Genomic DNA, 14,446 nt, shown 5'->3' with positions numbered 1-14,446 from the left:
ATGAGAGTTTAAACAGCTCATTAACAACAATCTACAAGTAATCCACACGACTCCAGTCCATCAATTAACATCTTGTGAAGTGAAAAACTAATAATAATCTTGTAATTAACAAATCCATCACAAAGACATTTTTAACCTCAAACTGCAGTTTCCAGTTAAACTATAATCCCTCTATCCATGATATTGCTTTCTCCATTGAAAAAGTAATCTTGTCTGTATCAGGAGAGAAATGTGGACAGATCAAGCACTTGTTTACAAGTGAAAACAGTCCAAAAACAAATATGCTGGTGGATTTTGATGTGAGAGGACAACAGGAGATTTAATTTTTCACTGGAGGAAGCGTTATAATGGATTGTGAACTGGTATTTTGGCCAAAAGCGACTGATTAAAGTTAAAAAGCCTTTTCTATGGATTTGTTTTTACAAATACAGCTTTTCACTTCAAAAGATGTCATCTGATAGAGTGGAATCATGTGCAATGCTTGTGGATTATTGTGATGTTTTTATAGCTGTTTTCACTCTCATTCTGACGGCACCCATTCACTGCAGAGGATCCATTGGTGAGCAAACGATGTAATGCTACATTTCTCCAAATGTGTTAAAGTGAAGAAACAAACCCATCTACATCCTGAATGGTGAGAAAATCTTCAGGAGATTTTCATTTGTGCATGAGATATTCCTTTAATGATTAAACAACCAAGAAAAATGTTAGATGAATTGTTTCATGACCAATGTATAAAATGCTTTTTTTTCTTTTTTTTGTGCTAACATACTGAGAATGTAATTAAAGTCGAGATAACTTCAAACAAATGTTCTATTAACCTTACTAGAAGAATGTTTAGAATGTTAAAGCAACCTTTTAAGAACATTCGAGAATGTTCCCTGTTTGTCTTACTTGAACATCTTTTGACAAGTTCAATTTTCTTGAGAAGAAAAATAAGATATTAAGACGTTCTTGATTCATTTGTGTCATTTCATTCACAGATGTTTTCCAATGTTAGGAATTGGAAATAGGTGGCCAATGCAATGCAAGCAGGTAGTTAAACGTCAGTACAAGTGCCATCAGATGTTTTACAAACCATTTACATGCTGACATTTAAAATTTGACTAGGTTCTAAAGATTCTAGAGTCTTGGGTAGTAAAAAATGCCTATCAATCACACAGAACATTTTTACAAATGCATAACTATACAATCAAACACCTAAAACCCCTTAGCTACCACATCCAGAAAGAAAGAATGAAAAAAAGTCAAATGGTCTAGTTTCCCATGAACATGAATCTGCTGTGATTCTGTCAGAGACTTTGATAGGGCTATTCAAACCTGTCTAATGGTTGCCATCACAGATCTGTGAACTCTCATGGTGATGCCTATTTTGTGTGTGTATCACTATAAAGGTGTCAGGATGTGGAGACAGAAAGAGAGATTGCCACAGGGCATATTCCTGAGAGGCCTCACAATCCTGGGTCAGTGTGACTTAATAGAGCAGATTTCAGAAATAGCAGGTTCTGTATGTAGGCCACACAGATGGGTGGATCAGAGCAGAGTTTTACCTTGTCAAAAACCAACCAAATAAATACATAAATTAATCTCAACTATATCTTTCTTAGGAGATGCTACAGTAGTTTAGAGCTACAGTCAATCGTTACTCAATAATTCAGTATTTAACAGCCATTAAAGGAACAGGAATCTTCAATTGTAACATTGTTGCCATGCAAGATCTAAATTAGAAAAAAGATTCTTTACCATGGAATGCTTCCAGAACTTTGACGAATGAGGTGAAAGGTGTCTTGGCATGTTGTCTTTCTGAACTCATTGTAAAGGCAGTGTAATATTTAAATCCAGAGGCCACAGAATGCATTGGTGCTTATAACCCCTCTTGGATTTGTTAAATCTCATCATTTCAAAAAAATGCAAACATGATGAACGTGCAGTGTCTGTACCATGACTTGCAATAGATTTTCTACAAAGGCTTTTATTCGAGCATGCGGTGGAAATGATTTCTGTTATATGGCTGCTCATTTCATTATAGATCCACAGTGAGGGGGAATAGTTGGTAATAGATATTGTGTGTACTGTAAGATCTCTGGCCTTTGCTTGAAACAAATCCATATGTAGAAAATAAATAAAACGCAATGCATTACGATGGTATAATGCATTTGTATGCACCAGACTTTGTTCAATACCCAATTCCATTCATGTCAAACTATTATATTATTATGAAGCATTGACATCCTTGCTTGTCTAGAAAATTAGAAGGCAAAATGCTTAGAAAAAAAAAGCCCTTTTGAACCTGTGTATCACTGTGGGATTATATTTTCATGATTTCTGAATTAAGTCCATAAACAGGTAAGATTTATGTAATAGTACTAATAAAAGTTAATGTTTTCTTAGCTGTTTTATTTATGACTGACAAATATGCATCACATTAAGTTTATTAGTTTATGCTAAAACTGCACTGTAAAATTTTTCAAAAATGTAAATTTAACGATTATTGATAATAAAAAATACTATTTTGTACTTCAAAATTTCTTTTATAACGCAGTGTGTTACCTGTTCCTTTGTAATTATTTGTAAAATTTACAATCAATTTCTGAGTGAAAATTGTTTCTTCACCAAATTTATGTATTCCAAATGGATGGAATAGGATTTAGGAGAAAATCTTAAAAATAATGGCTGTGTCAGTCCTAAATTTAGGACTCTTAAATTTTGTCCTAAGAGTAATTCACAAAGCGTTTCAGCACTAAAATTACCTCCTAAAATTGTTTAACATTAGGAGTAGTGAAGTTATGCCCTTAGTCTTAGCATAAGACTTTTGTCTATTCCTTAGTAAAAGTTTATCTCAGCAGCTTTGTGAATAGGTTTTAAGAAAAAAACTCTTAGCTAAAAACTTTTACTGCTATTAAGGAGAACTCTAAGTGGTAAGATAAAATGTTTTGTGAATATGGGCCCTGGTCCATATACTGTACATATCTCCCAGGTCCCTCCTTCAGAATAAGTTTATCATATTTTTTCCTTCTCATTTTGTGACCTGAAGATCAGGGCTATCGTTCATGTTCATTTATACAAAGTTATGAACAATAAAAAAGTGATGCTTGTCTAACAATATTGAAAGGCTTTTTTTTTGGAGGAATGAGGGTGCTCTGAATCATTGTAATGTCTCAAATTTATGATTAAAGTCTTCCATGTGTGTTTGCAGATCTTCTCAAAGGACATCTGACTGGATACTTGAGCAACTGGGAGCACCAATCAGATCTCTGCAGCTGTGTGGGTAGGACATCCACATCTACACAGAGACACGATTTAGACCTCTAGTTATGGCCTAATGATAGTGAGCATGTTTGATAAATGATGACCAAAGGAAAAATACAATAAATAGGGTGCAGAGGAAATACTTATTATTCTGTTTCCATCTCATTTGCTGTAGAAGCTGCAAATGAGGTATGCCACTGGAGGAAAATGAAATACATTTTCATATTTTATATTTCTTCTTGTTTCTTTGCTACAATTATACATAAAACACTGGATTATGCTGAATATGCTTTTGCAAACTGAACACACACATTAAGAAATGCTGTCAAATGCAAACACACATAGTCAGTAGTGATGAGCAACTGAGGGCTGATGATAGAGCTGATATTTAGGCCAAGTCTAAATGTCTGTAGCTTCAATCTGATTGTCTCTCTCTGTACTGTACCTCTGGGTGATGTGGTCTTTAACTTGAAGCTTTGATTTCAGAATGTTCTGGCACTGAAAGCATTTACTATAGTATATTGTCCAGTCAGGCACTTGATGTTCAAATACTCCACAGCACTGGACTGCCCTTCACAGATAAATTATAAACCCCTGGTGATTGTTTTAGATGCTATGTGAACAGCTGTCAAGGGGTTTGTCCCTTCTGCTTAAGGAAACAAGCACTACAAAGAACTGTACAAAAAACTTTTAGGGATACTGCAGAAACAGAGGAACAGGTTATATAGCCAATGTTCACACAGCAGCAGAATACTGTATTTGAGTCATTATTATGGTTGCGTTGACACACATTTTGGTTATTTACGGAAGTGACAACCACATTCTATAACCAAATATGTGCTGTGTGTCATTTGAAGGTTTAGATTCAGTCACTGTCCTCCACTTGAACTACTCCAGATGGTTTTGTCATCTGCATGCTCTCTACTGAGGTATAAAAGCTGGCGTTGGTTAATTTGACAGAAGAAATTGTGCCAAATGTGATAAGATATTTCAGTTTAGGATGTCAGCTGTTAATCCCAAATATATTTAAGTAAATATTTAGGTAAAAAGCTTAAGTAAATTCTGTCATAATATAATAAATAGTTTATTATAATTAACCTAAATTCGCTCAAATTACCTGGGGAAGGAGTTTGAGACACATGCAAAAGCGTATACCGTTCAAAAGTTTGTTGTCTGTAAGATCATTTAAAGTCTCTTATGCCCACATATTCCACATTTATTTAATAAAAATACTGTAAAACATTAATATTACAAAATATTTTTACAGTTATCTGTAATCTGTAATTTGAATAAGCCATTACTCCAGTCTTCAGTGTCACATGATCCTTCAGAAATCATTGCAATATGCTGATTTGTTGCACAAATTTATATGAATTTATATTTATTTGAAACTGAAATCTTATAACATTATAAATGTCTTTACTGTCACTTTTGATCAGTTCAATGCATCCTTGCTGAATAAAATCATTAATTTATTTTAAGAAGAAATCTGACCCCAAATTTTGAATGGTGCATTTGCTGTGAAATACTTTTCTGCAAAATACAATACCACATTCTAACACCAGGAAAATATCCACTTAATCATCATCACCTCTCTAATAAGAATCCCTCATATACAATGAATGCTGACACCTACATCGCAAGCTCTACTACTCTCATGCTAAACTATTGAGAGTTAAGGGTAAGCAGAAATCATGACATGATTTAAAAAATAAATTCCTAGACACTGATCAAAGAGTGAGATGACCAGTCACAATGGACCTGGCAGGCTTTTGTAATTGTAGCGTCACTATGTCTCAGATGACCTTGCTGGCTTGCTCTTTCCTGGTCCCAGCTGAATAAAGTTAGATTGAGATTCATAGGCTTTCTCCTGCACTCCCGTCCTCTGACTAATGCATATCTTTATCCATTCCTCTTTCCTCCTCCCCTCCAAACAGCCTGGTTCTCCTTTGCCAATAAAAGTTGATTTTATTTTATTTTCAGAACAGCAGATTTATTTCGAGGTTGTGAAAGAAAATAGACCGAAAAAGAAATAGAGCAAGAAAGGTAATTTCCGAAAAGTGAAAATGTATGTCTTTTGCATGGTTTTAATTTAATACAAAATTTCTACTAGAAAGTCTAATCAAAGGGTATAGGGTATAATCATAAGGCATTAGGTTTATAAATTACATTTAAAACATTTAAAGTATTTGGGAAAGGTGTCATTTGCAAGTGTATATAATGCTTTAAGGGCCATGAAAATAGCTATATTTTATACATTCATGAAAAATACTTGGTGGTATGGTATACTGTATGATTACCATATTCATAAAACTTGGTATTTACTTGTCGCTCCAAAGGAGTTCAGAGAATACCACATGCAACTGTGAACACACCACAAGTACTTTTTGTGTGTGAGGAAAAAACAACAAATCATGTCCCTTAAACAACAATTATTACTTTTTTTCCCACCATTTTTGCAGCTCACTGTGTAGACAAAATATTTTTCCCCCAAGAAATCTAGTCTCATAAATTTAAACCGAGCACATTTGTTAGACTAAGGCTATAAGCAATACTAAGTACCATTGAAGGATCATGTGACACTGAAGACTGATGTAATGGTTCTGAAAATTCATCTTTGTCCTCACAAAAATAAATCACGTTAAAATAAATTAAAATAGAAAACAGTATTTTTAAATTGTAATAAATATTACCATGTTTTACTATCAAATAAATGTAGCCTTGGTGGGTAGAAGAGACTTCTTTCATAAACATTTTAAAAAGTATTCCCAACACCAAACATTTGGACTAGTTTCAGACAAGCTTCCAAGGATCTAGATGACACATCTTATAATCTAGAACAAATTCAAGTGAACTTCAGAAATAACCAAGGAAAGATAAAGCTACAACAATTCTAAAAGAAAAATCTTAAGTTGAAATCACACACACACAAACCAACGACAACAAAAGAAATATATATTCTGTCTTCAAAAAGTGACTAGATGAAGCTATCTAGACAGAATGTTATGCAAACATTGAATTCAGACAAGTCTTGATGCCTTCCTCCTACCATATACGGCCTCTGACGACGGCATGATTCAGGTTAAATAAAGACAGAGAGACCAGAGTGAAAGGATCATTTAAGGCAACAAAACAAATATGAATCAGGTTTTTAGAGACCCTCGCCATTTCTATTATGCTACCAAGTGTTTGTGTTGTGCTGAAAGAGAGAGGACAAACAGATGCAATAAAACACAATTGTGTGTCTGTCAGTCTTAAAGTTAAGCCGTGGCTCTGTGTTCCCTCACCTCCGTATGCAGCTAATAGGATTTAGAGGTTTGGGATTTGTTCGCTTACAAAGCTTTGACTCCCCCAAGACAACATAATCCCTCCTTAGCACAGCTAATAGAAACCTAGCAAGCATTTACTCACCTCCATCACGAGATGTACAGTTTACCTGTCAATTTCTTATTCAGAAGTAAACACGGTCTATCAGAGGGTCCTGTAGATAACAGTGGGACACAGCTGGTCAGTTACAATGGCTGCATGTTATTCAAGGGAATGATGGCTGCCCATATCAGTCAAGCTCCATAATGAAGGGGATCAGCTGCTAATAGATGTTTAAACTTAAGGCTTAAGGTTTGCTTTGGCTCTATCCCAACTTAACTCTATGCAGATCCCAGGGGAAAAACACATCAATTATATCTAATGCATACTATTGAATCATTCTCATCCAATTCAATTACATTTGAAAGACATTAACTTTATGCTGCTATATGATTTTTGCTAGTATTTCATGGAAAAAAAGGATAAAAATAATAATGTTGTCTAATCTGATATGTTTTTACATTTATGTTGAGTGCATTGTCAAAAAAAATCTATATCTATATCTATCTATCTATCTATCTATCTATCTATCTATCTATCTATCTATATATATAAATTCCTTAATAATAATAATAATAATAATAATGTACTTAAAATATTATACTTAATAATAATAATAATTAATACATATGTTTAAAATTTGGGGTCAGTGAGAAGTCATTTGCTCACCAAGTCTGAATTAATTGGATCATAACTGCAGTAAAAATAATAATAATAATAATAATAATATTAAAAATAACAATAATTCAATAATTCAAAATAACAGGGTTACTCCAGTCTTCAGTGTCACGATACTTCAGAAATCATTCTAATATGCTGACAAGGTGCTTAAGAAAAAAAAGTATTATTATTACCATCAGAATTTCAAATCAATGAAAATAGTTGTTTGTAGGATCCTTTGAAGAACCCAAAGTTCAAAAGGACAGCATTTTCTAATCTTATAAATGTATTTACTGTCACTTTTGATCAAATTAATCACTCTTTCCTGAATAAAATGTCTAATTTCTTTCCAAAAAAAAAAAAAAAACCTGACCCCAGACCTCGAACGATAGTGTATATGTCTGTTTGAATGAAATACAACTACTAAGAGTCCAGACTGGGCTCATTCAAATGGGGCATCCATTATTTTTATGTTTTTACATTTTCACTCCAGTGTTCTTCTCCACTCTCTAGGTTTAGCTTAGCACTTGACTTTTAGCTGCAGAGTGTACGCACTTTCTTTGAGATGTGAATTGCAGCTCCAGAGATATTGATAACTTGCTTTGGAGCTGGGCTGGGAGTGACAGATCTGAGGTGTGAGAGCTGGAAGCAGGGTCAAAAAGGAGACCCTCTGTGTAGGAAGAGAAACAAATATTCAACCGAGCTTATTCCCTGCTTTCTTAACAGATGGCATGCTCTCAGATCACACTGTGCTGTATGAAAGCCTTGAGCAGTGCACACCAGACTGCATCGCTCCTGATCTATTCAGCTCATGTCTTTACTGTTGAATTCGCTGTAATTATGTCCTCACACTGTTGTGGGTATAGTTTGGATAGCAGCATTAGGATGGGGTATATCAAATTGAGATGAACACGAAAGTTAACCCATGAGGTCTGTGCCCTGAGCACTATAACAATAAAAGTGTAAAAAGAAATAATAGTGTTGTTATGAACTGCATTGTGTTTTCTCAAGCAGGTCATAATAATAAGAGCAGATAAGGAAAACCAAGAACAACAAAACTCATAATCACAACTTGACAGCCACAGAGGACTCATATATAAAACAATATAAATAAATGAAAACAGAATGGTAAAATTATATTATAGACTTTACTGCTGGGGACTTTACAGCTATATACTCCTCCACATTCACACAGCTGCTTATAATGACTAGATCATGCAATGTAATATTTCAATTTTGTATTAAATTGAACTATTTGTATTAAATTGAACTACTGTAATAATATTTAAACACAAAAATGTAATGTCCAGGTGAGATAATTCATGATATTATTAATGCCCATAATATTTACAGTACACTACTGTTAAAAAAATAAAATATACAATAAAATAAACAGCAATATTGTTAAATATTATTACAGTTTAAAATAACTGTTGATTAATTTAAAGTAATGATCATTCAGAAATCATTCTAATATGCTGATTTGCTGCTCAAGAAACATTTTTTTTTAAATTCAGTAGATCCTTGAAAATAAAAGTATTTATTAAAAATATTAATTGAATACTTGTATGCTTATAACACATATCCATGATCTAATTATTAATATTAAGAATTAAGAATAAACAAATACAGTCATACTATAGCATACTTACCAGTGTTGGGCAGTAATTTGTTACTAGTAACTTAGTTACTGTAATAATATTACTTTTTGCAGTAACTAGTAGTGTAACTAATTAAGATTTCATGAATAATTTTACAGTTACATCCATAAAACAGCTTAGTTAATTAGTTACTTATGATGCCTCAGCCCTGCTGATTTAATATCCAACAATCAAATAATTCCTAGATTTATTTTCATAATTTTCATGACTCGTACATGAATGTGATGTCCCCAGTGCAGCAGGCAAGCTTGGAATATGGAAAAGCTTACATTCAGCAGATAGAAATATTGCATTATATTGATTTTGTCAGGACAAAAGATAATCTGAACACTGTTGAGTAAATTGTGGTTGTACTTTACAGAGATAAGAGTTATCCAGAGATAATCAAAGATAAATCTAAGAGTAAAAAATCCATACCTGACTTCAGGAAAATACATAGAATGGAGTGTATGGGCACACTCCAAGCTATGGGCTCATCTGGCTACAGAAGTGCCCTGATCTGCTTCCAACATTCACTTAAGTACTCAGACCAAGACAAGAATCCTCCAAATGGAGACAGGAACTAACATTTGCAATTTTCATTGATCAAGTATAGTTTATACTTTTTAGGGACAGATGGTGATTTGCATGAAAGACACTGGGAAATGGCACACCTTCTAACAGTAGGCAAGTATCTCTAAATTCTTAGAATCTGAATTACCTTTTAGTCTACTTCTTGTAAGATTGAGACCGTTGAACCAGTCGCACAGAGACAATTCAAACAATACCAAACATGACTGTGAATATTACTTGCATTCATGTAGAACATTATATTGTGCTATCGACCATTCTGAGTGAGCTAAGTGAAGGGAGATTGGTGAGGGGAAGGAAGTGGATGAAAAGGATGGGTGAGAAAAGAGCTTTTCCCGCATCTTCTCTTAGTGAGATGTCTAAACAGATGTCTGTATGTTAATAAGCTGTGTGTGTATTGTCCATATCTCAGAGGTTCTTTAACTCTTACAGTCACAAGGTTTTTTGAGTTCTCACAACCAAAATCATCTAAATTTCAATGTGATCATTGTCATATGACTTCAGAAAATTAGAGAAATAGAGCATGTGTCATATGGACCACTTTTATAATTTATTTTTTAAATTATTTTTGAGCTTGACAGTCCTTGGTCAGTATGAGCTGTTGTGTGCAAAAGATGTACTGTATGTAAATATTCCTTAAATCCTTTTTTTTTTTTTTTTTTTTTACTGAAAAACTAAAAGGGGTTTGAAAGACATTTGGGTGAGTAAATAATGACAACATTTTCATTTTTGGATGAACTATTCCTTTAAATGTCACGTTCAGCTGTCTCTGCATTTTCTTTATTAAAACACATCCTTTTAAAACTTCTAAGCTTGAAAAAGTCTAACACAGCAGAGAACTGAAATGAAGGGCATTAAAGAGAGGGAACATGTGTTTGTGCATGTGATTTTTACAAAACCTTCATCTTTTCTCTGCATATCCTTTCATCTTGTCACTTAGCCTCTCATCTTTTACACACATTCTCATCTGGCTGGTGATGTTGGACAGCTAAATGGAGAATGTCATGATGACCAGGTATCAAGAGAACCACAGATCCCAGAGAAAGAGGATGAAGGGAGTGCTGGGCACCATCTGTGTCTTGAGCTGGTTGTTTCTTCCTCCTATACGCTTATGTCAGAAATCCTTTAGTTTGCAGGTTTTGTGCATGTGTATAAAGAGATACTGTCAGCTATTATACTTCAGATGTGTGCCTTTCAGTAAAAAGATGAATGAGGACATTAATATTTGAAAGAAGGCTGTTTGAGTACTTCTTAAACCTTGAAGTCTTGTACCTTTCATTTTAGACCATATTCAGTACTTGCTCCTAACAGCAGCATTTCTCACTTTCACATTGTATGTCACAGTACACATAATGGATTCACAGGCAGCTGAGGATAAAGGACAACTCTTTTTTCTTTTCTTTCTTTTTAGGCCTTTTAAATAAAATACATGTTCCTCCATCTTGCTAAAAAATGTGAAAGCTGCAATGATTTCTTGCTGGAAGACTTTAGTTTAAATGGGCTGTTTGAAAAAAAAAAAAACAAATGTGAGTGGTTCTTGCTTGTGCAAAATTTGCCATGTGATTATTAGCATGCACTAGGTTGTTATGGGTGGTTTCGTGGTTGTTGTGGAAATTCAACTAGATTTAAGTCAGACATGAATGATAGATGTTTTCTTTGTAATTCACATCCCATTTTTGAAGTGTGATAAAAAAGTCAGCATGTAAAAAAAGCATTCAGTGTGTAATTACAGTACATACACTACAATCCTTGTGTGTTTGTTTAATAAATACTTTGGTTATTTTGATGTTTTCTGCTAGCAGTAAGACTCATCAACTGTGTTCAACATTACTTTTTGTGTTTTAAAAAATCTGCAGAATTACACAAATTTTCCCCTACAAACAGCAGAGTAAAGAAAGAAAATCCATCTGACAATGCAGACAGCAAGAATACACACACAGTATTAACAGACAGCAAATGCAAGGAGCTTCTAACAACAGTTGAGATTTACACAAAAGCCAAATTACAGCAAGCATTCATATTCTTAAGTAAATATATTCGCACTGCCAAAACACAGAGCGGTAAGCCACCCTACTCAATTTAACTCTGTACCTCTGCAGCGTTTTCTACTGATTATCTTCTTCAAACACTAGTACATTATGATGATTGTATTCTGAGGCCTCATCCTTATAGACATCCTTAAACAGTCAAATGCAAAATTTTAATCTACACTTATACATGTGGTGTAGAGCCTCCATGACAAAACAAACACACACACACACTTTCTTACTCATTATAGGTAATGTATTCTGCTTTAATTAGAGAGCTGCCATCACTGTGATGTCCAGCTGAGAAAGAGTCAGTGGGGAATCTAAACAGCATCAGCATGCAATAACAACACGCACCAAGAAAACTTTACTTCAGGTATTACGCAGTGTCCTAAACACACTCCACTCAACATTATAAACACATTGTTCCAGCTTTCAACTCTGATTGAATGTGTTGAGAGAAATAGAGGTAGTATATTTGTGTGCAAGTATTATTGTTTGCCATGTTTATTAGGGACATACAAAGTGCAAAAAGTTTTCTTTCAATTCAACGTGTATTTGTGTGTGTGTGTGTATATATATATATATATATATATATATATATATATATATATATATATATATATATATATATATATATATATATATAATTTTTAAAGCTTCAAAATAGTGATAAACTTAAATAAGTGATTTAAGTGGCTTGTTGTGTGCTCCTGTTACAAAGAATCAAGCTGTATCTATAAATTAAAACATTGGCTTTTTGACTTGCCAGTAATCAACTACCAAAACCCACCCAGAATACCATAGGAACCACCTTGTTTTCATCCAGAACACCTTAGCAACCATTTAACACATCTTAGCAACCACCAAAACACCCTAGTTGCATAGCTACTGCATAAATAACCGTTTTTAATGTAAACTAAAACTAAAACCATTACATATTGTTTTCGGTAATTGAAATAAAGGTAAAACAAAATAAATAGATATATTATATGAAAAACTTTAATGAAAATTAGAAATGCTGCCTTGTATGTTTTAGGCTGAAGTACTAAAATTACTAAAACTGAAATAAAAATAAATTAAAGCCACATAGAAATAATACATAACTTTCAAAAACTAATAAAAATGACAAAAACACACACAATTACTTAAACTAAAATTAAAAACCAAACTGAAAATAAAAGCTAGTGCAAAATATTGATACATACTATAACAGTATATAAATAATACTAAAATAGCACTACTTAAACCATACCAACATAAATTATTATATAAAAATTATATTTTTTATTTTATAACTCTGTTTCACACATCCCTAAATATTAATCAGATTCCCCTGCTTTGCAACTTTCGTTACCCGTTTATAGTGTGGTGTTTTTGAAATGTAATAATGCGTATTAGTTTTTGCCTGTGTTCATGATCTGTGCTCTGAAAAGCAATGGAACAGATTTCTGAAGTGTGGAGGAATGTCATTAAGCATCAAAATTTCCCAGGGCCAATTTCATATGCTTAAGCACCCTCGCTCTCACACAGATACACAAACACATTTACAATGAAGCGGCACTTTAATCCAGTGTGCTTCTCATCACTAATCTGCAGGGCAGTACATTCTACATATTAATGAAACAGACAGTATTTGCACAGTATTTGACTTCACATGAAGTGAAAGAATCCGCCCTACATAGTAAATCATATGCGTTAATTAATGCAAATTCATAAATAAATGACATATTGCATATTGCATGAACGGAAAACAAGAGAACCGCAAAAGACAACAGCACGCATTTAACACCTATACAGAAAGGAAGCTTTGATTTTGAGTGAACTCGCTTTAATGTTTTATGGCAAGGCTTAGGCTCTCTGTGCAGAGGGAATCCTTGGTGGTCTCAACAGGGAAGATCTTTGGTCTTGCACAATCTGCACTTTGTATGTCATGGCTTCTGTTTTTTTTTTTCTTTTTCTCCTGTTCCAGGATAAACTCTATATCAATGGCTGCCAAGTTCAAAATAGCTCCATGCTGTGGAAAGACGTGCAAATTTATGCAGCTTTCTCAAAGTTGGCAGTGAAAAGACCTGACACTTTTACTCAGAGCCAATGTGCAGACTAATCTTCCAGTATGTATATGCATAATCACACCGCACATGCCATACAGAAGAAAACATAGGAAAAACACATTTACACCCAAATAATGACGGAATTTCTTTCAAGTAATTAGATATTTCATCTGCAGCATAAAACGCATTTCAAACAGAGACATCTTCAGCATGCATCTTAAAATCAACAATTATATAAACTCAGATTTTTTTTTTTTTTTTGCTGTGGAAAAGTGTTTTTGTCTCAAACACAACCAAAGGAAAACAAGATGTGTCAACACCAGTCTACTCCTACATTGCTTAAGTGCTTTTAATTTACCCCAGAATCTTTTAACATACGAAATGGGCTAGTTTGAACAAGCCTAAAGACCGCCACATCAGTCCATAAACCTGTTTTCCTTCCCACAGTTCAAACACTCAGAAAAAAAGGTACAAATGCTGTCACTGGGGCAGTGCCCTTCCAAAAATTACTAATATGTTCCATTTAGGTACTAATTTGTACACTTTATATTTAAGATACCTTAAACATATGTACCTTTAAGATACCACAATGCACCCTTTATACTGTAGGTAAGGGTTATTCAAATCTTGCCCTGGAGGGCCAATGCCGTGCAGAGTTTAGTTCCAACCCTAGTCAAACACACCTGAGCATGCTAATTAATGTTTTTGGGCTAATTAGAAAATCACAGGCAGGTGACTTTGATCAGGGTTGGAACTAAACTCTACACTGCATTGGCCCTCCAGGGCAAGATTTGAATAACCCTGCTGTAGGTAAATACAGTGGGTATAGAAAAGAATCACAACCCCATAAAATAACCCC

At 33.9% G+C, this 14,446-nt stretch overlaps 1 protein-coding gene across 2 annotated transcripts in view; it reads left to right on the top strand.

Annotated features, from left to right (window-relative positions):
- LOC109083127 (protein ELFN1-like) overlaps positions 1–14,446 on the top strand; it is an 82,464-nt gene that overhangs the window by 55,978 nt on the left and 12,040 nt on the right. For both annotated transcript variants that reach the window (XM_042734511.1, XM_042734572.1), the window contains one exon: positions 3,197–3,268. The gene's annotated coding sequence lies outside the window, so the exon portion shown is untranslated. The remainder of the gene's footprint in view (positions 1–3,196; positions 3,269–14,446) is intronic.

The sequence above is a fragment of the Cyprinus carpio genome, chromosome A1, assembly GCF_018340385.1.
Source record: "Cyprinus carpio isolate SPL01 chromosome A1, ASM1834038v1, whole genome shotgun sequence".
NCBI lineage: Eukaryota > Metazoa > Chordata > Actinopteri > Cypriniformes > Cyprinidae > Cyprinus > Cyprinus carpio.
This window is presented reverse-complemented; position numbering and strand designations above follow the sequence as displayed.